Below are 22601 nucleotides of genomic sequence, written 5' to 3' on the forward strand. Positions count from 1 at the left end.
ACCTGGGGGATTTCTAGGGGAAAGAAACCAATCTAGTATTCTCTACTCCCTTGACCTCCTAAATGAGTCCAAATGGTCAAAATTTGGTCCAAATGAATTAAAATTTGTTTTTATGATGAATGAAAATGAGAGGGGGGATTTTCTTTTCATTTAAAATGTTGGAAAGATGGAGCTGTCAGTGAATTGGAGCTAGGCCACATTAACGCACTGCCTTTCCTTATTTAGCTGTGTCGGTTTGTGTCTCCGATTCCAGTAAAAAATGTAAAACAATGTCCATTTGTATGTAAGATGTTCTTGGCGTAAAGCTGACGAGCAGCATATGGCTTTGGTTACATGCACTGCTTGGAGAATGACGCCACATCCGTCAGAACTAAGAGGTCTGAGGGGCTGAGGGGGTGATTACGGGTCTGTGTGTGGCAAGTTCCCTTCCCCAGTCCCCTCTGGTTTTTAATAGGCGATGCTTCTTAATGTTTCAAGATGTTTTCCTCCTCTTACACGCACCTAGCGAATCCTTGGTTCTGTTATCTTTTATGTAGTTAATTTACACTCTGTGCTGGGGCTGGTTTGCATTTTTCTCTCTTTGTCTAGGTGTTCAATTCCTATTACGGTTGCTGGAAGTTATGTGCTCAAATTGAAGGCTTAAAAATATACCTGCAAATTCTTCGTTGGTTAACACATACAAATGCATACCACACATAGACACACACAGACACACACATACACCCCACATACCCACAGGTTCCTTCTCCTCTCACTGTGACTCTTAGTTAATCCAGGACACCAGGGTTCAATTTCTTTGAGACATTTCTAAAATCTGACTGAGCCTCCTGTGAGGTGATCAGAGTATGCAGAAATTAACCAGGTTCTCCTATCCTGAGGTGCTACTGGATGCAGAGGACCTAACAGCTCCGAGGATGTACATATCCTCTGTAGGCCTCACTGAAGACCTAGTTTATGATGCGTTCAGGATTAGTTCTGAATCGCCGGGAGCAAATCTCAATGTATTCATCTTCTCTGCTTGGGGTCGGTTATCATTAGATGGCACCTCATTTTCTCCTGAAATTTGTGTCTGAATTGTTTTAACAAATAACCAGCCCAATAATTATCATGGTGTTCTAGTAACACTAAACAGAAGAGGCATTCCCAGCGCACACACCAAAAAGCTCAATTGTAAATATTCTACATCCTTATTGCCATGATGTCACTGCAATTTCAGCATCCACTTTGATGACAGCTTTAGGATGCAAGATTTACTCCCATGAAAACTGATGAGCATCAAAGGTAAGGCCCAAACACCAGGGCTAATTATATCTACGGTCTCGTTACATTCGTCATGGTCCTACAGGAAAAGAAACACCAAAATAATCATTAAACTGACATGCTATGCACTCCAGACCCTGCCTCCCTGTGCCTTAGAAAATTCAGCATGCTCTTTTCTATTAGAATTCTTGTGACATCAAATAAATACTCCTTTTCTCCCCCAGAGCTCCCTATTTTGGATTATTCTGCCGAGCTGGCTGAGACATCAAAGGTCCTTTCCTTGCTTGAGTCAGTCAGTTCATTCACTCACCAAGCATGCATTGTGCATGCGTGTTGTGCCAGGCACCAGGGATGTTGCTGAGGGTCCAACAGTGGCAAAAACAGACATAGTCTCTGGTCACATGAAGACCAGGCTAGTGGGGGAGACACCAGGGCACTGAGTGATGACACCAGTGAATGTATGATCCCAAGCTGGGCTGAGTGTTAGCACAGGAGGTGAAGCTCTCTGAGAGCAGGTGGCCAGACCCCTGGCCTCAGCTGAGGGTCAGGGAAGGTGTGGCCGAGACAGGGAGGTGCGTGAGCTGAGACAGGAGGATGAGCTAGGTCAGGAGCACCACAGGAAGCGGCAGGTGCCAAGGGCTGGTGGGTGGGAAAACAGCCCTGTGACACGCTGTGCAAAAGGGACAAGTGCAACCTGGGCACGAGGATCCAGGAGAGGTGCAGATGGGACACAATGCAGTGGAGCCTTGGGAGCCTCCTTCAAGAATGAAGTCCTTATCCCAAAGGGAACTGGGACCCGTCCAAATCAGATTTGCACGTATGAGGACTGGAAATGTTGGACTTGCGTGACTCGGTGCATGTGGTGTAGCTCACCAGGGACGCACCAGGCCTGGGGGGCAGGTGCAGTGAAATATCCACGTGGTGATGCCTTTTGGAGGTCTGCCGCTGGTGACAGATTCCAACTCGGAATCCATCACTGTCTGGATGGTCATCGATGTCCTGGGTGTGAACAAGCTGAGAGGGAGAGCAGAATGAACCTCGGGGTTTCTGGAAAATGATTCTGGAATGTGGACAGATATGAGTCATGGAACTTCAAATCAACCTCCCAAGTGTCAGATCCCAACTCACTCGCTGTTCTGTGCAAACCACCCATGGCCGTCACAGCCGTCACGGTTCTACAACGAGGAACCTCACGAAAAAGGCTTCATTAGAGCAGACCACCAAACAACACAGGATTCCAAGTTTTAGAAAGTCATTACCACAAAGTCTGGGTCAAGTCTGCTTGCGTGTGCCCAACTATACACACCCCTCCCTGGGCGGGTCGGAGCAAACAGGCGACGCGGGAGCAGGCTCGGTGCCAGACGCGATTAGGATGGAATATGGGCCCAGAAATCTTATTTTCATGGCTCACTTATACAGAATCCAAGATGCTCATTCCAGTCTCCCTGCTCATCCATCTTGCTCACTAATTTTATTAACCTCTATCAGGAAGGTCTAGGATTTATTTGATCTTGGTGCAAAGATCTTTATTTTTACATACCAGCCCCCTGAGAACACACTGATTGAGGTGCAGTGCAATTATCAGTCCATTAACTCATCAGCCAACTTTTTGTTCTAGTAAACAAATGCAAATCCAGATTCTTGAGCACTCTTGAAAAGCACTTCTCCCTCCCTCTCTCTACCCAGGTACAGCCCTAGGTATAGTTGCCTATAATCAAATCGCTGTTGAATCTGCATATTTTCCCATTGCCTTTACCTGGTCGGCTAGCAGTCAGGATTGCCTAGAGCACCGGTCACTAGCAAATGTTTGCGGTCCATGGTAGCTCACACCAGGCTGGGAGGAGAAAAGATGTGAAGAAAAGACTCTTTCTGCCTCATGTCGGAAGTACCCTGGCATGTCATGCCATATGCAGAAAGTGGCGGGGCCTCAGGTGTCTACCATCGTGTCGAAAGTTTGGATTTCCAAAGCAGGAGCCCCAGAGACTGACGCTGTCCTTCTAAGGAACCTCCCCGCAGTGCGCTTAGTCGCAGTCACACAGACGACAATCTCTAGTCCTTCAGAAGTTCTTTCAATCTCTTCAGTACCCCGTGCACCGCCTCTGCCTCCTGATTTTTGAGCTTGTTTCTGTCCAGGAACCTCCTTTCCCTGTCTTGGCGCGTCTAAATCTTACCCACTCCTTAGGTCTCGGCTTAGGTGTCACTTCCTCCAGGAAAACTCTTCTCACCTCTCTTCCTCTTTAAAGCTCCCCAGATATTTTTCTCCCAGCACTTCCAACGCACCCCCACCCAGACACGCAGATTCTAGGCCAATGTCTGCACACTGAGGGTCTCTCCTTCTAGACCAAAGCTCTGACCAGCCCACCCAGGACTGCGCGGAACAGCATCCTCATGGTCATCTGCCTCTCATCCTGTGCCACGTGGTAAATAAATGACTGAGAGAATCGAATAGCCAAGGAACCTCCCCCCCCCCATCCAGACTCTGCAGGAGAGGAAAGGCGAATCCAGCTAGAAAAACAGAAAGAAGGCGGGAAAGCAGAGAGCCTGCTGGAGGAAGGGGGGGCAGGACGCTTGTCCTTGGTGGCCGTGCGTGGAACTAGGGCTACGGTCAGCCTGTTTCCTGCTGTGTGCAGGACACCTCAGCTCTTTTGACTTTGAGTTTCCCCATTCACGTTACCTAATTCCTAGGACAGTTGCCAGGATAAAATGAGATGTGTTTTAAGAAAACACTTAATGAGCCCTAACACACTCTGCAAACATAGGGAGACACCTTCAGAGCAGAGCATCAGTCTGTTGCCGGTAAAATGGAAAATGGTACAGCCCTGCAGAGGGGAATCTGGCAGTGTCTAGCAAAGTTACACACATATCTGCCCTTTGAAGCAGCGATCCCTCTTCCTGGAATTCATTCCAACGATAAACTGGCAAAAATATGAAAAAGACAAATGAGTGTAACTATTTTTAAAAGTCTAAATTAAAAAAAAAAACAGGTCCTAAAATCAAAACCAAATTGAAACAAATAAATTTAACTCCATATTTTCTAGGTAGCATAACCACAAAGACATGACCTATAACAGGTAACTGTAAAATACAATTATTCATCATATACTTCTTGAGGGGTATACTCTAAGGACAAGGACTAGAAAAAATTTTTTTAAACCTAAATTGTTTTTAGTAAACATATTGTTGGGGGTAACATTGTTGTATGTGTATTGTGGGGTAAAGTAATTCTAGCATGGAAGAAAGAAAAAAACTGTTACAAAACCAATGAGACTATACCATACTTCTAAATTGAATGTATCAATATTAACTCATAGTATATTTTGTCTTAAATAAATAAAATAGATTTTAATTTCTACCTCTGACCACTGAAAGGACAGGAATGTATATCTCAGTGGTTTCTAAGCCCCATTTCCTACTAAAAGGAACCTGGGATCCTTGGAGAAATGGTTGGTATCAGGTCCGGGGGAAAAACATGTATAAGATGAGCCTGGACTATCTTGTAACATAAGGAAATAAAGAAATTATCAAAATCACATCTGATGCCAATTGAAAAGGCCCACATGCCAAAAACACAGTTAGAGCACCGATAAGGATATTAACTGCAATAGATAGAAACACATCTAATATTTTTCATAATGATACTAAAAAAATAACAAACTTATTGGTCAACTTTGGAGGTGTTAAGGAACCAATTCAATACTTTCAAAAAGTTGGTAAATCTAGGGGGGAAATCAAGCATTTTTCCTTTCTTTCCTAAATGATCCATATCTCTGGATAATTGAAGAGTTGATGAGAGGAGTGTTTTAGAGAACTACATCAGCTAATAAATGGAGAAAGAATGGTAGAATATCACCACTCTCTAAGCCCTTAAAAAATAAATGAGCAATTGCTCTTTATACCAGCAATGAGCAACTGGAATTTGAAATTTAAAATATAGTACCATTTACATTAGCACTCACCAAAAATAATATAAATCTAACAAAATATGTATATAATCTATGTGAGGAAAACAACAAAACTCTGATTAAAGAAATCAATGATCTAAATAAATGGAAAGATATTACATGTTCATGGATAAGAAGACTTGATATTATTAAGATGTCAACTCTTTACAACTTTCTCTATAGATTCAGTGCAATCCCAGTTGAAATTCCAGCAAGTTATTTTGTGGATATCAAAAAGCTGATATATTAAAGTTTTTATGGAAAGGGAAAAGACCCAAAATAGCCAACAAAGTACCAAAGAACAAAGCTAGAAAACTGACGCTATCTGACTTCAAGATTTGCTATAAAGCTACAGTAATTGAGACAGTGTGGTATTGATGAAAGAATAGACAAATAGATCAGTGGAACAGAACAGAGAGCCCAGAAATAGATCCACACATATATAGTCAATTGATCTTTGACAAGAGAACAAAGTCAATTCAATGGAGGAAGGAAAGTCTTTTTAACAAATGATGCTGGAATAACTGGACATCCACATGCAAAAGAACAAATTTAGATACAGACCTTATATCTTTCTCAAAGACTAACTCAAAATGGATCATAGGCCTAAATGTAAAATGCAAAATTTTAAAATTCTTGAAGATAACATAGGAGAAAATATAGGTGATCTTGGGTTGGGTGATGACTTTTAGATGCAACACTAATGTGTGATCCATGAAAGAAAATTTTGATAAGTTGGATTTAATTAAAATTAAAAACTTCTGTTCTGCAAAAGACTGGGAGAAAATATTGCAAAGCACATATCTGATTGTATCTAAAATATGAAAATCACTCTTAAAACTTAACAATTTTAAAAATACCCAATTAAAAATGGGCATCTGAACAGAATCCTCACCAAAGAAGACATACAGATGGCAAACAAGTGTGTGAAAAGATGTTCCACTGATATCCTATGTCATGAGGGAAATGCAAATTGAAACAACAACGAGACGCCATTAAAATCTATTAGAATGGCCAAAATCCAAAAAACTGACAATACCAAATGTTGACAAGGATGTCAGACAGCAAGAATCCTCATTCATTGCTGGTAGGAACGCAAAATGGTACAGCCACTTGGGAAAATAGTTTGGTAGCTTTTAAAAAGCTAAACATATTCTTATCAAATGATCCAACAATCATGCTCCTTAATATTTACCCAATTGAGTCGAAAACATCTCCACACGAAAATCTGCATATAAATATTTTTACTGGTTTTACTCATAGCTGCCAAAAACCAGAACCAATCAAGATGTTCTTTACTCGGTGAATGGATAAACAAACTGTGGTACATCCATACAATGAAATATTTCTCAGTGCTAAAAAGAACTGGGCCATCAAGCCACAAAAGGACATGGAGGAGTCTTAAATACCCATTGCTAAGTGAAAAAAGTCAAACTGAAAAGGCTGCATACTGCATGATTTCAACTATATGACATTCTGGGAAAGGCAGTACTATGGAGACAGTGAAAATTCAGTGGTTGTCAGGGGTCTGGGGTGCCGGGATGGGAGTGGATGAACAGGGGATTTTTAGAGCAGTGAAACTACTCCCTGTGACACCGTCATGGTGGATGTATATCATTATGCCTCTGTCAAAACACATAGAACTGTACAAAACAAAGAGTGGACCCTAATGTAAACTATGGACTTTAATTAATAAGAATGTATCAATATTGGTTCACCCACTAAAACAAATAAGCCACACGAATGCAACATGATAATCACAGAGGAAACTGAGTGTGGAAGGGGGTGTAGGGAACTCTCTGTACTATCTGCTTAATTTTTTGTAAATCTAAAACTGCTCTAAAAAAATAGTCTATTAATTTTTTTAAACAAGCAATGAAGCCAGGCAATAAACATCCATGGCTGCTAGCATCACAAAAAGGGAAGCAACTACACATTAAGTGCCTCCTGATGGGAGAATACAATGCCATCTGGGAAATAATCTTACGAAAAAACAAAATAAATACAAACACAAAAAAACTAAGCCTCAATCCCATCAAGCATTTAGCTCAAATTTGCAATAGACAAAAAACGCTGTTGTACTGTAGAAAATCCAGAGGACAAAGCAACAGGTCCCATAACAGCACAGAGATGCGATCGGCAAAATCTGGGCTATAGCAAACCCTGCAGAACAAACCATACAATTTCGTCAACAAACAATGTGTACAGGAAAAAAGAGAGAGAAAGAGAGATATGGGAAAGGAACTCAAAGATTGAAGGAGACTTAGGAAACCTACTAAGCAATTGCAATATAGGGAACTTATTTAGATCCTGATTCAAACAAACTGAAAGGGGAGAAAAAAGCCCAAAACACTCATAAGACAATCAGGAAAACTAAATACTAACTGGATATTTAATGATATTAAGGGATTGTTGTTAATATTTTTAGATGGGATAATGATATTGTAGTTTCGTGTTTAAAAATTAGAGTCCTCTTCCAGAGGTAAATACTGAAATATGAATATGGATGAAATAATTTGTTGATTAGGGTTTTCCTCAATGAATCCAGGGAGAGCAAAAAGGGATAGGAGAATAGAAGAAACAAGATTGGCCATGAGTTGATTTTTGTTGAACCTGGGTGCTGGGGAGAGGGACTCCTTACACTGTTTCAGAGGTGGGTAAACTATGGCCTGTCGGCCAAATGTAGCCCCCCATCTGGGGAACTAAAAAGACTTTTTATATTTTTATATGGTATAAAAATCAGAAAAAAAGAAGAATATTACATAACTTGTAAAATTATATGAAATTCAAATGTCAGTGTCCATAAACAAAATTTACTAGAACACATTGCTATTTATTCATTTACATATATTCTGTAGCTGCTTTTGAGCTACAACAGTGTTGAATAATTGAGGTAGAGACCATATGGTCTGAGAAACCTCAAATATTTTATATCTGGGTCTCTACAGAAAAAATTTTCCAACTCCTGTACAATTCTCTCTAATTTACACACTTCCCATAGTAAAGTGTTTAAAAAAAAAAAAAACCTGCTAGTATTGCTGTTTCTCAAATGTGCCCAAATACGAATTAACATTTGAGGGGGAAATGCAGCCCACAAACAATGGTATTTTCCTGAATCTTCCTATATATAAGACAAAAACATTGCTTTTGCCTGAATTCTTTCTCAAAGATTTTCCCACTTTTGCCATTTGGTCTCTATACACCCCATGCCTCACCTGTCCTGAGTTCCTCCTGTTCCCCGACTCAGAAGGTGGCCGTTACGTTTTGAACTAATATTTTTCACTAAATTAATCTTGACCTTAAGTCCAAGGTTGAAATTGCAACATTAGCACTTATATGGCTTGGCAGTCCTGGCTGGATTCTCATATTAAATTCTCCACCTTGAGCCATTCTTTGATTATCTGCACCCAAGCTGATAGTCAAGTAAATGAAACTGTATATTAAAGCTACAAACATTTTATGTGACCCGTGGCGGCTGCAGACGTGAAGATTGGTGGGATGTTCCCGAAAGCCTGCCAATTCCGACCCATTACTCGCGATGCTGCATCGTTCCGGTGCAGGTGCCCCGGCGCTCCGGGCCCTGACTGTGGATTTGTGCTGAGCTCAGGCAAGCCATGCAAATGACCCGCTAGGAAACGGTGCCCTGGAGTGCCGCCATGGCAGCAGCGTGGCAGCCGCCACTACAAATCTTTGTCTTGTCTGTTCTTACGACGAAAGCAGTCCTTCAAGATGGGTCTCTGGGAAGTTAATTGGGTGGGGAAGAAAAACGGCGTCGTGCCTTCAGAAAAAGGCTGCCGGACGGTGCCCTCTGCACCTGCCTGGGTGGCTGATGTCGCCTGGCTGTGGTGGCCTGTCAGAAGCAGTGTGGCTTGTGTGACAAGTAAAGGTGGGGACTGCTGTGAGTGCTCCTAAGGGCAAAGTGTGGCTGCTGCCAGCTGGTGTCTCTGGGCAGCCCCAGTCATGCCATGGTGCCAGCTCTGTCACCCTCTGGCAGGGCCGGTTACCTGGCACCACACCCAACTTGGGTTTCATACCCACCCCCTGCGAGCCCAGGGACTTTCCTCAGTAGGTCACTCCCCACCCATGCTGGCTTCATTCCAGGGCTCAAGGAGGGTGGTGCCGGGGTGTGTGTCTTTCCCCTCAAATCCCCAAAGCACAGGTGTGAAGGGCCCTGGCAGCAACTTGCTGACCTGGCTCTGCAGAGAACAGCGTGGAAAACTCCAGCAGCAATGACATGGCCCACTCACCACCAAGCCGGGCTCCTGCCTGTGCTGTCAGAAAGCTGCGTCCTATGTTTGGGGCCGGCCTCCCTCAGCCAGCAGTTTGAGAAAGAGGATAAATGAAACCCCAATCTGGGCTTTGCTCAGCCTCAGACAGATGGCTGGAAAGAGACTCAGGGTGAGGCTGAAGAGAAGCTGTCTGTAAAACTGCCAGAGCCTTTGGGTGATGCTGGAGGTGCGTCCTATGAAGTAGAAAGGCCAGGAAGCAGTGAGAGAGTGAAATGACAACAAAAATCAAAATTCTCACGATGACCCAGGCCTGTGTGATACGGCCTCTGTCCTTCTCCCTCATTTCATGCCCCTCCCCCGATGCCCCCTTCTCTCACACTGGTATTTATTCGGCTGTTCAAACATGGACGGCCTTACAGCCTCAGGGCCTTTGCTGTCCCTGCTGCCTGGGATGCTTCCTGCTCCCCCCTCCCCTTCCGCTCACTCTCCCAGTCCTGGTCTCCACCCTGTCCCCTCCCTGAGGCCCTGGGAGAGGGCTCCCCAGCACCCTGCTCCCCATCACGGGAGCTGTCTCAGCCCTTTGTCTGACTCCAACTTACAGATGCTTATTGTTTTGTTCATTCATTTCTATCTCTGTCTCTCGCCACTACATTATAATTTCCCGGACAGCACCACATGTGAAATGTATTTTCCACAGTATACCCTGGCACACAGTAGTGCTCGCCAAATCAGCGGTCACTGTGTTCAACCTTATTTCTTATTCTCAGCTCTCTCTATAGATTGGCTGAGTGATGTTCGCAGAGATTGGTTCAACATATGCATTTTTCAAGGCCTCTCCTTTGTCTTCCTTCTTTCTGTTCTCAGTCTTTAGGTAATTTTGATGCTCATAAACAACCCTTATCACAGAGTGGGCAGAAGGAGTAATTTGCTTCTTGTTAACAGCCTAAACTATCACTTAGGGATTATTTATTATTTCAATTATCCATAAGATTTCTGTCCACTCAGAGCAGGCAGTTGTATCAATCAGAACAGGCTAACTGCTGGAACAAATAATCCTCAAATCTCAGAAGCTTAAACTAACCCAGTAAAGGTTTATTTCTCACTCATGCAAAGCCCAAGACGAAGGTTCCGGGTTATGAAGTCCTCCAAGGAGCTGCTCAAGGATCCTCCCATCATGAGATGCTTCCATCTTCAACTCCCAGGATGTCAAAGCATCAGAAAATAAACATGATTAATAGAGTTCCTCCAACTAATCAAGCTAATTAATGCAGTTCAGTAGATGACAGTCCCATCTAGTGGCAAAAGGCACAGTTGGAGATGATAACTTGCCTTATAACCATTTGCACCAATCCCTCCCTCTCCATCACCCCCAGACCCGGTCCCTCAATTGGCTCCATCTCCAGAACATGCAGCCCTGCTTCATGGACTCTGCTGCCCCTGGGCCAAGCCCCTGCCAGGTGTTGCCTGAACTATTACACAACCCCTCTACCTGAATGCCCTCCTCCCCTAACCTGTTCTCCACAGAGCAGCTGAAAAGGGCATTTTGCTTTTGTTGTGTCCTGTTTGTTCACGGTTTAAAGGGTTCATTTTCCACTTGTTTCTTTTGCAGTTTAAAGAGTTCTTTTGTAAACTTATATTACAGAAAATTTCAAGCAGATACAAAACATATCTAGCTCCAATACTTATTAACTCATGGCCAGTCTTGTTTTAACTATATCCCTACCCACTTCTCTCCTCTCCCCATGTTATTTTGCAGCAAATCCTTGACAGTGGAAGATCTGCATAAACCACAAATCAGATCAAGTCACTTCCTAGTTTAAAAACCTCCAAAAGCTTTGCAAGGCGTCTATAATGAAACCCTACGGCTCAGCCTGGCACTCAGACCACAGTCTGACTTGGCCCCTGCTAAACTCTCTGGCACTGTTTTCCTCACTCTGCTCCAGCCACAGCCACCCTCTGTTCCTTGGACTCACTGATCATACCCCTACCTCAGTGCCTTTGCACTTGCTGTGCTGCTACCTAGACCACTTACTCCCCACCTTTATGTGGCTGGCTCTGCCTGGGCACTCACAGCTCAACTCTGATCCGCTCCCAGAGGTCTCCCCAGTGAGTCCATCTCTGGCAGTACCCCCTCCTCTAACCAGCCACATTCCACCTTGACACTCTAAAATCATTTAAAAAATTAAATTTAACACATTTAATAAATCGAAATCCTTTAAAAAATATGCTTGTTCTAAAATCGAACCTCCAGATAAGCAGCTAGACTAGTACCTGGCATATAATAAGCACTTCATCTTTATTGAGTAAAAACAAAAAAGAATAAAAATCTAAAGTATTAGCTTCAGGGCAGTTTTTGAAAATGAACTTTCCGGGTATATTTGCAATAGCATTTGTTAGTAAAAATGTATTTATACAAATTTATTTTTTGGAAAAAAAAACACTTGTAGTGCAAAGGCATGTGCTTCTGTGAAAGGTCGTAAGTCCCTCGGATCCTAATTCTGCCGACAGGGAAAGAAAGTCGGGGACAACATGGCCGTTTTTAGTGCTTAGAAGTAGCCGTGCCTCCGGCTGACGTGCCAGTGGAGGAGCTCGTGGCTGGTGAGGCTCACTTAGGTGACGAGACCACACTCGCCGGCTCTCAGTGCCCTGCCATGTCAGAAAACACTAAGAAGATGAGATTAAGGAACTCCAAGATGAGAAGTAAAGGATAAAATTTGGGTTCTTTAAAGAAAAGCCTCCGTTGAAAGCCCTTGAGCATTGGGGAATCCTGCTTGATGGAACTCAAACTGTAAGTGAAACAACACCGGGCTTCCAATTACTCCACACCACGTTTTTAAAAAGAGCCCCCCTGCGCCCGCATGCTCCTCCCTCTACACAGGTGTGGTGCTCTTCCCCCACCTTCCCTGGCTTTAGAACCGACAGGCTCCCTTCCTTCTGCCTGCAGGAACATTTTCCTGGACCCGATCTTCAAATTGCTGAAGGTGAGTGCATGTGGCTTTACACAAAAACGGTAGTAGAAGAGTTTCCTAGTGATTAAATTGGTATTAATCAGGTGCTTTGAAACCCACTAGAAGGGTATCCTTTCACAAAGCAGGCGGCTTTCCTTACCGTTCCGCTCTGTGAGTCCCTGGGCCAGGCTGATGGGAAGCAGGCGTCCCCAGGCAGGGGCGCGTGTTCCCGCAGGCCCTTCCTCCTCAGTTCACGCTCCCTCCGGCTTTCAGACAGCTGGCCAGGGTGACAGTGCCCCTCAGCCTGCTCCCACGCCGCCGGCCGCTGCCTCCGAGGAAAACAAGGGTGTTATTGATTCAGGCTGGGAGGAATGTGCAGGGGCTGGCAGGCTTCCAGCACGCACAGCCCTTGAAGTAGAAAGCGTGAGGTGCTGAGGGACTGAGGGACACTGAAAGGCCCGGGCCCAGCCAGGAATCCACCCGGAAATGGCTCTGGCCTGGCCCCCTGGACACCCAGGGTGGACACGAGGCCCCTGTGGCGAGGCCTTAGGTGGCTGGGCTGGCCTGGGCTGGGACGGGGAGTTTCTTTAAAGAAGCCACTCTGAGTTCTGTGGGTGGCACAGATCCAAGATTTCACATATATTCAATGTAATATTGAGCATTTCTTTGTGTACCGGCAAAAACCCTTTATATAATTAGCTTGCTTAAACCTCACACCTTCCCATGAGGTAGGATTATTATCATTTTACACTCAGTGGAGGAAACTGAGTCAAAGAGAGGGATGAAACCTACCTGAGATCACACAGCTGGTAAGAAGGGGAGCTGGGAATGAACCCAGAACCCTTCGAGCCTAAGATGCAAAATCCTAGTGGTCACACTGTTTTAGCTACGTGACTTCAGCAGGCTGCTAACACTCTCTGTGCGTCAGTCTCTTTGAGAGTAAAATGGGAACAATAATAGGACCCACAGCATGGAGTCCTACGTGGATTGAATCAGTTAATATATGTGGGTGCTTAAAACAGCACATGGTGTACAATAAGTGCTAAGTGTCTGCTCTTACAGATCCTAAATTCTCATTTCTGCACAATCTTTTTTCCTGGCTCCTTTCTCCGTATGTCAATGGAGAACACCTAACCCCTGTCAACCCAGGCCACTTATTTCGGGAAGGAGGGATTTCTGGAGGATGCCAAAAGATGCCACCTTCTAGCTGTTGTCTGTTCTTTCTGTCCGGATGGGCGTGATAAGGTGATGTCCGCTGCTTGCAGAGGTGCTGGAAAGCCTTGTTTCCAGCACCTGGTGGGCACTGTGGTCTGCTCTAGGTAACAAGGTGCCCACCCAGCCTCTGCCAGATTGGCGACTGGGCACCATTCCTGCTGCCGATGCCACCAGTGTTCCCAAGGCAGGACCGGCTCTGCTCTCTGAAGTCCTCATTGTGCCAGAGCCACACGGGGCCGAAGCCGGGCAGCCTGCCTACGGGGCCTGACAGCGCACTTAAAGGAATTGGCTTCCGGTTTTTTCTCACAGAATCCATGAGCTCACGGAAGGCTGGGCCGTGGGTCAGATCTGAAGTGGGGAGCTCTGTGATTATCCCCAAGTCCCCACCCTCCCCGCCTCCATCAAGTCAGAGGTTCTCAACCCAACTCAAAGGCCCCTGGGATGGCCTGGGAGGCCCTGCCCGCTGTAACACTGGGCACGTGCAAATGCTGGGAAGTCCCTCACGGTTACATTATACGCTCAAACGGGCTCATGATCCCCAAAATGTCAAGGACTCTGGTTCCATAGGATGCATCAACCCGTTAGGCTGGGTGCTCCAGCAAAGGCCGTGAGAGGCAGCTATGCACAGAGAGGATCTGTGGCTGAGTAACTCGCATGCAGGGGCCGGGGGGGAAGCAAGCTGGTCCCACAGGGAGCGCTGGAGCACGGCCTCCCAGGAGAGGGGTCCTGTGGCGAGTAGAAACATCAGGCCGGTGGGCCACCTCCTTGCTCCAACATTGGCCTGGGCCATCCTAAGATGAGAAAAACCCTGTTGGAAAGCTGGGGCTTAGTCTGGGGAGCTGACAGCTGGGGCCTGTCAGCCAGCCACGCTCCCTGAGGCTGGGCCCGCGTCTTTTCTGGAAGGCCATCGCCCAGCCTGCTCGGTGGTCCTGGAAGCCGTGGCTCAGCTGCTGGCTGGTGGGTTCTCTCCACGGCACCTCAGACCTGTCCGGGCAGATCTGAATCCTACAAGTGGCCCAATCGAAGCCAAGGGGGGAATCTCATACTCTTAATTTTTACAGTGCCCCCACTGACTGCTAGGTCTTGAACTTGACCTGGGGAAGTGAACTACAGGGTCATGCTAGACAGAAGTGAGTTGTAGGCAACGGAAGTCTTTACCCAACGAACGCATACAGGTCAGTGGTTGTTTAGAATGTGGGATCCATTTCTCGTGGAAATCCTGTTATAAATGTGGGGATAGGCTCCCAGGCTTTCTTGCAAATGACTATTAAATTCATAACGATGTTGAAATGGCTCTTCTGCAGGAGCCACCGCTGGGCGACAGCAGGCCTGGCGACAGACAGGAGAAACACGCCAGCATAGAAGAGGGGAGCCAGGCTGGGAGGGGTGTCCCAGGGCTTTTGTGGCCTAGGAGTAGAGAGACAGGGCACACGGCAAGATTCCGAGGACAAGGGGTCTGCAGCAAAGGGACGCTGTCCTGTGCGAAGGAGGTTGGGTCACCTCTTGATTAGGCCGGTTTCTTGCGTACCCCCATCAGCCCAGGCGCCCTTCTGACCATCCTCACAGAAAGGCTCACCCGGGCCGGAAGGAGGGGACGCGAGATCCAGCGACCTCTCCGTGAACCTCCAGCACGCCCCTGCGGGTCCCCCGCGGTCCCCCGCGGTCCCCCGCCCAGGGCGCGGAGCCGCAGGAGCGAGGCGTGTGGCGGTTCTGAGAGCCGCCGCTAGATGGCGCGTCCGCCCTGCCTACTCCGAGCCCGCGCCGGGTGCTGTCGCCGGGTCCCAACTGCCCCTCAGCGAGAAGGCCGCCCCCAAAGTGCCCGGGTCGCAGGAGAGCTCCGGGCTTCCGTCAAAGAGAATGGCTCATGTACCCTCTAGCGTGAAGAAGCTTCCACATAGCATCAGTTAAACACACTTCACGTGACCAGAGTGAGAAAACATCTAAAGGAGGGAATACAGAGTCGTTACCATTGACAAATAGCAACGTCACCCGTTCTGGTCTCCGTGGTGGGTGCAGTTGACCCTTGAACAACACGGGTTTGAACCGCACGGCCCACTTACAGGCAGACTGTCTTCAGCCTCCGCCAGCCCTGAGACAGCAAGACCAACTCTTCTTCCTCCTCCTCCTCCTCCTCCTCCTCCTCCTCCTCCTCCTCCTCCTCCTCCTCCGACTACTCACTTCCACTCAATGAATAGTAAATATATTTTCTCTTCCTTATCATTTTCTTAATACCATTTCTTTTCTCTAGCTTATTTTACTGTAAGAACACAGTGTATATAATACATATAACATACAAAATATGTGTTTATTGACTGTTTATGTTATCGATAAGGCTTCCAGTCAACAGTAGGCTATTAGCAGTTAAGTTTTGGGGGAGTCGAGAGTTATACGAGGATTTCTGACTGCATGAGGGTGGGCACCCGCAACTCCCCCAAGTTGTTCGAGGGTCAACTGTAGAAGGGGTCTCCAGTTTTCTAAGACCAGGTGGAGTCTCCCCTGCTCCAGGCAGGCTGAGGGTTGGGGCCTGCAGAGGTCCGATGTCCAGATGCTCCAGACACTGCAGGGGATCTTGCCTCTTACTAAATTTTCTTATTAGTACGACGTGGACACCCACACTTGTGAGGATGTGGGTTACAACATTCTTGACCAGGTCAAGAAATCTGGTCGCTCGTGATGTTTTCTGTACTGTCTACTTGAGAGTCTGAAAGGTCTGGACCAGAGTAGACCTGAATCAGATAAGAACGTGCCCAGGTGTGGGGTATTCAGGAAAAGACTACGGGCCACGAGAAAAGGAATTGAAGTTCTGAGAAGGAGCCACAGTTGTGAATTCTGCACTGCTTGAGGCCACGTCAGGTATAGGATGCTATTATGCTATTGAAGTCGTGGCTTAGTATGTTATACAAATGGCCGGGAAAGGCCCTCAGAAGAAAGACCTGCCTTTCCTGGGTTCCAAAAATAGTGGTCTCCTAAGCAATTGATCTGCTTTTATGTTAAAACTCATCCGTTTCCCTTTCTCGGCTAACTCCTAAAGCCAAACTCGCGGCCCACAGGAAGGAAGCGTGTAAATCTGCACGGTATACTCCTCTTTCCCTCCCCACACTCCTGGTTTCATTTTATGCCACCACCCTTTCCTTTCTTTTTCTCTTGCTCCTGTTTTTAGTGTATATTTAACTTATATTTTGTGTCTCCTCCTTTGTAAACTACATGAAATCCTTTCTGGAACAGAACAGAACACCGATAAAGTAAAATAGGCATCGGGTACATTCTCTTCGTGGCCTTGCATCACCCCAGAGGGCTCGTGAGTTTGTCACCTGTAATCCTTGGCGGGAAAAGAGGATTTTCAAATCCTCTGCCAGGCTTCCCAAGTGGTGACATTTTCTTATACTACCCATAATAGTTACTGTCTCCCTTAGTTTTTGTTTACCTTTGACTTAGACACCTCCAACTGGTGTCTTCTAGACTTTTCTCTTTTGAATGTAATACACAAAGCCTTATTTTCCTGATTTTCTAATTTCAGAAAGTGTATTCTAATTTCTCAGAGGACTTAGGTGGCTGATTGAGAAAAAAAAAACGTTTACAAATTAAAACTTTTTTCTGTCAGGAGACCTAAGTATTGCCAACCAACAATACTATTGCGCTAGTCTGGCTGATGCTTTCAAAACATATGAAGAAACAAAGAGAAAGTCATGGCAGGTTGACTCAAAAACTCATACACGCCCACAGTAATATACTTTGGCTACCAATCCTCTTACAAGTATTGAGAGACACCTCGACGGTCTCAATTCCTGAATCTCAAAGATTCATCTCAAAGTCTGGACACAGTAGGCATCCGATGCTATTCGTTAAATGAATACGTGAGTTAATGCAACCCAGCCACAACGCTAGGGAAGAATGAATGAATTTGCTGGGTCAGCCCTTAGCTGTTCTATTACCCAAGTCCCCAAGTGGGATTGCTCTACTTTCTCAGATGTGAGGATTTGCTACACAGAGCTGTGGTGTTCTCAAGGAGAAGGGGACTGGGCAGACATAGGCTGGTGTCTGAGGAAGGGCAGTTTGAAGGAGAAAGCCTCAGTGCCTCAGGGAATCTTCTCTGGGGAATCCTCTGGAAACACCACTATCCTATAAAATGAGTAGGAGTAAGTTGCCTTATTCATTTCAGCAGTGAAACCCAAGATTCCGGCTGGGCCTGGTGGCTCACGCCTGTAATCCCAGCACTTTGGGAGGCCAAGGTGGGAGGACCACTTGAGGCCATGAGTTCAAGGCCAGTGTGGGCAACATAAAGAGACCCTGTCTCTACAACATAATTTTAAAAATAACCTCCCAAGATCCTGATTCTACAGCCCCTTCTGAATGTTTGTCCTGAGAGTTGTTTTCTCCTCCCAAGGATTTTATACCATTGGCCGGGCCTAAAAAGCTTAAAAGAACAAAGAAGGTAATTAGTCTATGGGTTTAGGCTGTATAAACAACCAATTTCTATAATCCAGGATGAAATCTGGACTTGCCAAGGACACACATTTTTACTTAAAGTATGCAGTTATGTTTGAAAATTTCCGCAGTTGGTATTTTTTTCAACTCAGCGGACGCATCTCATTCTCCCTGGCTCCTGTCTGGGGTTCCTCCACTTTGACTTCTTTCTCAGGATTCTGGGGCACCCAAGCCTTGCAGCGGAGGACGGCTGGGTGAGGAGGTCTCTCAGCGGGCGGGCACGTCGCCTTTCCCATCCAGCCCCCCTCCCTGCCAGGGACTCGTCAAGCCTGGGGGAAATGCTTTCTCTACTATGTTTACAAAGCACTAAATTTACGAAGTCATTAATTCCCTTCATAAAGAAAGAGCCTAATGGAGTTTTCTGTTAGTCATTGAGAGAGCGGTTATAACCCTGGAAGATCAGGAAGGCAATAAGGAGTCTAAATTGAAGCGGGGGGCGGGGGAGCCAAGTTTTTCTCCTTTTTAGCTGTCAGACTTCTCCTGTTTTAAAGGGAAATGTTTTGAATATCATAATCACTGCCTCGCCCATTTGTTTATTATATTTTTCCCTTTTCAGAACATTGAGACACACACTGATTCATCCTCCGTGCGTGTATTTCTCAGGGGACGGTGTTCTTCATCCTGGCAGCTGAGACTACCCACTTCCAGGGCGGGTGGTCACCCGAGGGAGAGCCAGGGCCAGGGTAACAGCCCTGGGGTGCTCAGGAGAGGAAAGGCAGACACAGAGGAGCTTGTTTTTCCAGTGCTCAGATTATCCCTTAGAATCCAGGCTTCCAGGGAGACCTTGAACCCTTTCAGGGCCACAGAGCCGCAGGGAGCCGTCCTGCCCTGAGCACTTGCCTGTCCATCCTTCTGTGAGCCCAGCACCCCGCCCCCCGCCTGCCCCCCAGCTCTGGGGACAGGAGACAGCACTAGTCCTAGTCAGGAGAGGGCTCCTCGCACCGAGTGCAACGAGCAGCCTCCCCCAAGCCTGAATGGGCTCCCCCGCTCCACAGTGAGCCCAGCAAACATGCCTGTTGACCAGTGTAGACTCCACTCTAGAGAATGCCCCGAGGCTCCACGTGCTGTGAGAAGTGCTGCTGTGACCAAAGGAGGAGCGAGGGCAGCAGGAAGGGAAAGCTTGTGGAAATCCATACTCAAAGGAACAGAAGACATTTTTCAAAAGAAGGTAGACAAATGGCCAACGAACATATGGGAAAATGTTCAATATCACTAATCATCAGGGAAATGCAAATTAAAACCACAATGAGATACCACCTTACCCGTGTCAGAATGGCCATTAGTAGAAAGTCGAAAAACAGGCCGGGTGTGGTGGCTCACACCTGTAATCCTAGCAGTCTGGGAGGCCCAGGCAGGAGAATTGCTTGAGTTCAGGAGTTCGAGACCAGCCTGAGCAAGAGTGAGACCCCATTTCTACTAAAAATAGAAAAATTAGCTGGGCATGGTGGTGCAACCTAGTAGTCCCAGCTACTCAGGAGGCTAAGGCAGGAGGATCGCTTGAGCCCAGGAGTTTGAGGTTGGTGTGAGCTAGGCTGACGCCACGACATTCTAGCCCAGGTGACAGAGCAAGACTCTGTCTCCAAAAAAGAAAAAAAACAACCAATAGATGTTGGTGCAGGTGCAGTGAAAAAGGAATGCTTATACACTGTTAGTGGGAATGAAAATTAGTACACTATGGAAAACAGTATGGAGAGTCTTCAAAGTACTAAAAATACACCTACCATTAGATCTAGCAAGCCCACTACTGGGTATCTACCCAAAGGAAAAAAAGTCATTATATCAAAAAGACACCTACCTGCACTCTTAGGTTTATCACAGCACAATTCACAATTGCAAAGATATGGAATCAACTTAAGTGCCCATGAACTAATGAGTAGATAAAGAAAATGTGGTATGTATATACTATGGAGTACTACTCAGCCATAAAAAGGAATGAAATAATGTCTTTTCCAACAACTTGGATGCAACTAGAAGCCATTATCCTAACTGAAGTATCTCAGGAGTGGAAAAACAAATACTGCACGTTCTCACTTATGAGTGGGAGCTGACCGATGGGTATACGTGGCCATACAGAGTGCTAGGAAGGACTCTGGAGACTCAGAAGGAGGTGGTTGGAGGAAGGTGAGGGACCAAAAAATTATCTCTCAGGTACAATGTACACTATTCAGGTGACGGGTACACTAAAAGCGCTGATTTCATCACTATACAATTCATCCATGTATCGAGAAACCACTAGTATCCTCTAAATCCATTGAAATTTTTTTAAAAAAATAAAAATTAATTAATTAAAAAAAGAAAGAAAGAAATCCTGACTCTCAGCTGGGAATGGTGGCTCATGCCTTTAATCCTAGAACTTTGGGAGGCTAAGGCAGAAGGATCACTTGAGGCCAGGAGTTTGAGACCAGCCTGGGCAACATAGTAAGACCCCATCTCTACAAAAAATATATATAAAAATAAAAAATAAAGAAAATAGTAAGAAATGAAGACTCTGCCATGACTACCACCACCATCAGTAGCACCTACAAAACCGGAATTTCTAATGGTAGTGGGGGAGACAGGTCTTCAGGGAAGAGACCCAAAGGATTTCTTCACCGATTTCTGGGCCCCTGAAATGTTCAGGCCTTCTAAGCTCCCACGGCGGTCCCAGAATACTCTCTCTTTGGGTGCAAAGACCCTGGGCCGGACAAGAGGAAGCAAGCCAGAGGCTGCAGGGGACTGCCAGGGCACCCACAATGGGGCCAGTTGGTAGGTTGTCGCTGCCACCCCTTCTGACTCTGTGGTCACTGTTCTCACCCCCATGCTCCTGGGTAGGATCCAAGAGAAAGATCAGAATCCTTCCACAGACCCCTCCAGAGCATAGGTTTCGGGTACCCCATGTCCCTGCCCTACTCACATCCCTGGCGAGGCAGTGTCCTGAGCCGTCTTCAGTGGAAGGAGTGTACAGGGAGGTACCAGGGTCAGGGCTGCCTTTATCGGAAGGAATTTCCAGCCTCTGACTGCAGAGTGAAGTCGGGGCATCTCGGCCACTGTAGGACACTTGCAGCACCCATGTCCTCAGGAAGCCTTTTGAAAGGATGCTGGGACATTCTTCTTGTGTTAGGCTTTCTCCTGTACCATTCTGGTGGAGGCAAGGAGCCAGGGGGCCAAATCCAGGCCCTGCTTCTCATAGCTGTGTGACCTTGGGCACATTACTAACCTTCTCTGAGCCACAGATTTCCTTTATCTATAAAATAGAGAAAATAACAATAACGGAGATAATGTTCCTGCAGCATTCATGAGCTAACGGCTCGTGCCAGGCACTTAGCTGGTGCTGAGCTTGTCTGCTTCTTCCCCTCCCTTCCTGCAGCAATTCACACCGTGCGTCACTCTGGGGACTTGGGCATGTACCTGCACCCTCAGGAAAATGGTACCAGGGAACCATTCTACTTGCCTACGTCTGACAAACCATCTGACAGGCCTGATATTTGTCCCTGCGATTTAGTGGAGATCATTATTGTTAATCTTTTAAAGCAACAGGTTGCCCAGTCTGTTGACGATACCGCCCATCAAGACATATGTTCCACCAAGCTAGGAGCGGATGATGCCAAGGCCATCTTGCTTCTTGGATTTTCTTCTGAGCCCCGCAGTGCCGGGGTGGCTCTGAGCATGGTAAATATTTAAGCACACGTCTTGTGTGACTGTCACAGATCCGGATGCACCGGGAGCCATGGAGCCACAAGCTGGCACCTGCCTAAGTGTCCTAGCTTCGAGAAACAGTGTTTGTGCCAACAGCGGGAGTCTGTTGGCCACCAGCGGCTGATAGGTAGCAGAATTCTGTGGTCTGTTAATTGTCTTGGAAGCAAATCCTTGAATTGGGGGAAAGAGAAAGCAACTGTAATTAAAGCTTCCCTTGGGCAGAATTTCCCAGTGAAGGCAGTTAGCACATTTCTAGTGTGCCCGGCAAGCTTTAGGCAACTGGGCTGGGAACTTCACATACATTGAATCTTTTAATCCTTACAACAGCCAGAGAAGGACAATTATTGTCACCAAGAAACAGAGGCTCAGAGAGGTTAAATGGTCTGCTCAGAGTTCTAGAGCTACTGGGTATCAGAACTAAAGAATGAAGCCAGAGCTGGAAAATGTGTAAAAAGAGAGAATCGATACCTTTTTTTTTTTAACCCTGAAGCCCGAGAGACTTAGTATCCTTGAGGTGAGTCAGGAGGCTGGTGTTTGTGGGTAACACCTGCGGGTCCTGCTCCTAGGCCAGATGCTAAAACACGTCTTGGTGCCTCACAACTGCTCACTGGGGAAATATATCCTGTCTTATCTCAAGGTACATATTTATTAAGACTCCAGGGGATGGAAAGACAGCAGACACAAGAGAAAGTATTCATAGAATGAGGCCGATGAAGGTGCTGCGCTGCCCCCAGTAAGCAGAACCCAGGAAGCCAATGACAGCAGAGCTGGAGGCCAAGTCACCTTCCTCTCCACCCGCTGTCCCCGGTGTTCTCCCTCTGTGCCCTGCACACCCCTTTCTGCTGCTT

At 46.3% G+C, this 22601-nt stretch overlaps 1 long non-coding RNA gene across 1 annotated transcript; it reads right to left on the minus strand.

The window, feature by feature from the left end:
* Nucleotides 1–9449: 9449 nt before the first annotated feature.
* Nucleotides 9450–12717, minus strand: LOC123649166. The gene is made up of 3 exons (XR_006738887.1): nucleotides 12539–12717; nucleotides 10512–10619; nucleotides 9450–9663 (listed from the first exon to the last, which is right to left on the minus strand). It is a non-coding gene; the product is annotated as an uncharacterized LOC123649166 (long non-coding RNA).
* Between the last annotated feature and the right edge of the window lie 9884 nt (nucleotides 12718–22601).

The sequence above is a fragment of the Lemur catta genome, chromosome 13 (assembly GCF_020740605.2).
Source record: "Lemur catta isolate mLemCat1 chromosome 13, mLemCat1.pri, whole genome shotgun sequence".
Lineage (NCBI taxonomy): Eukaryota > Metazoa > Chordata > Mammalia > Primates > Lemuridae > Lemur > Lemur catta.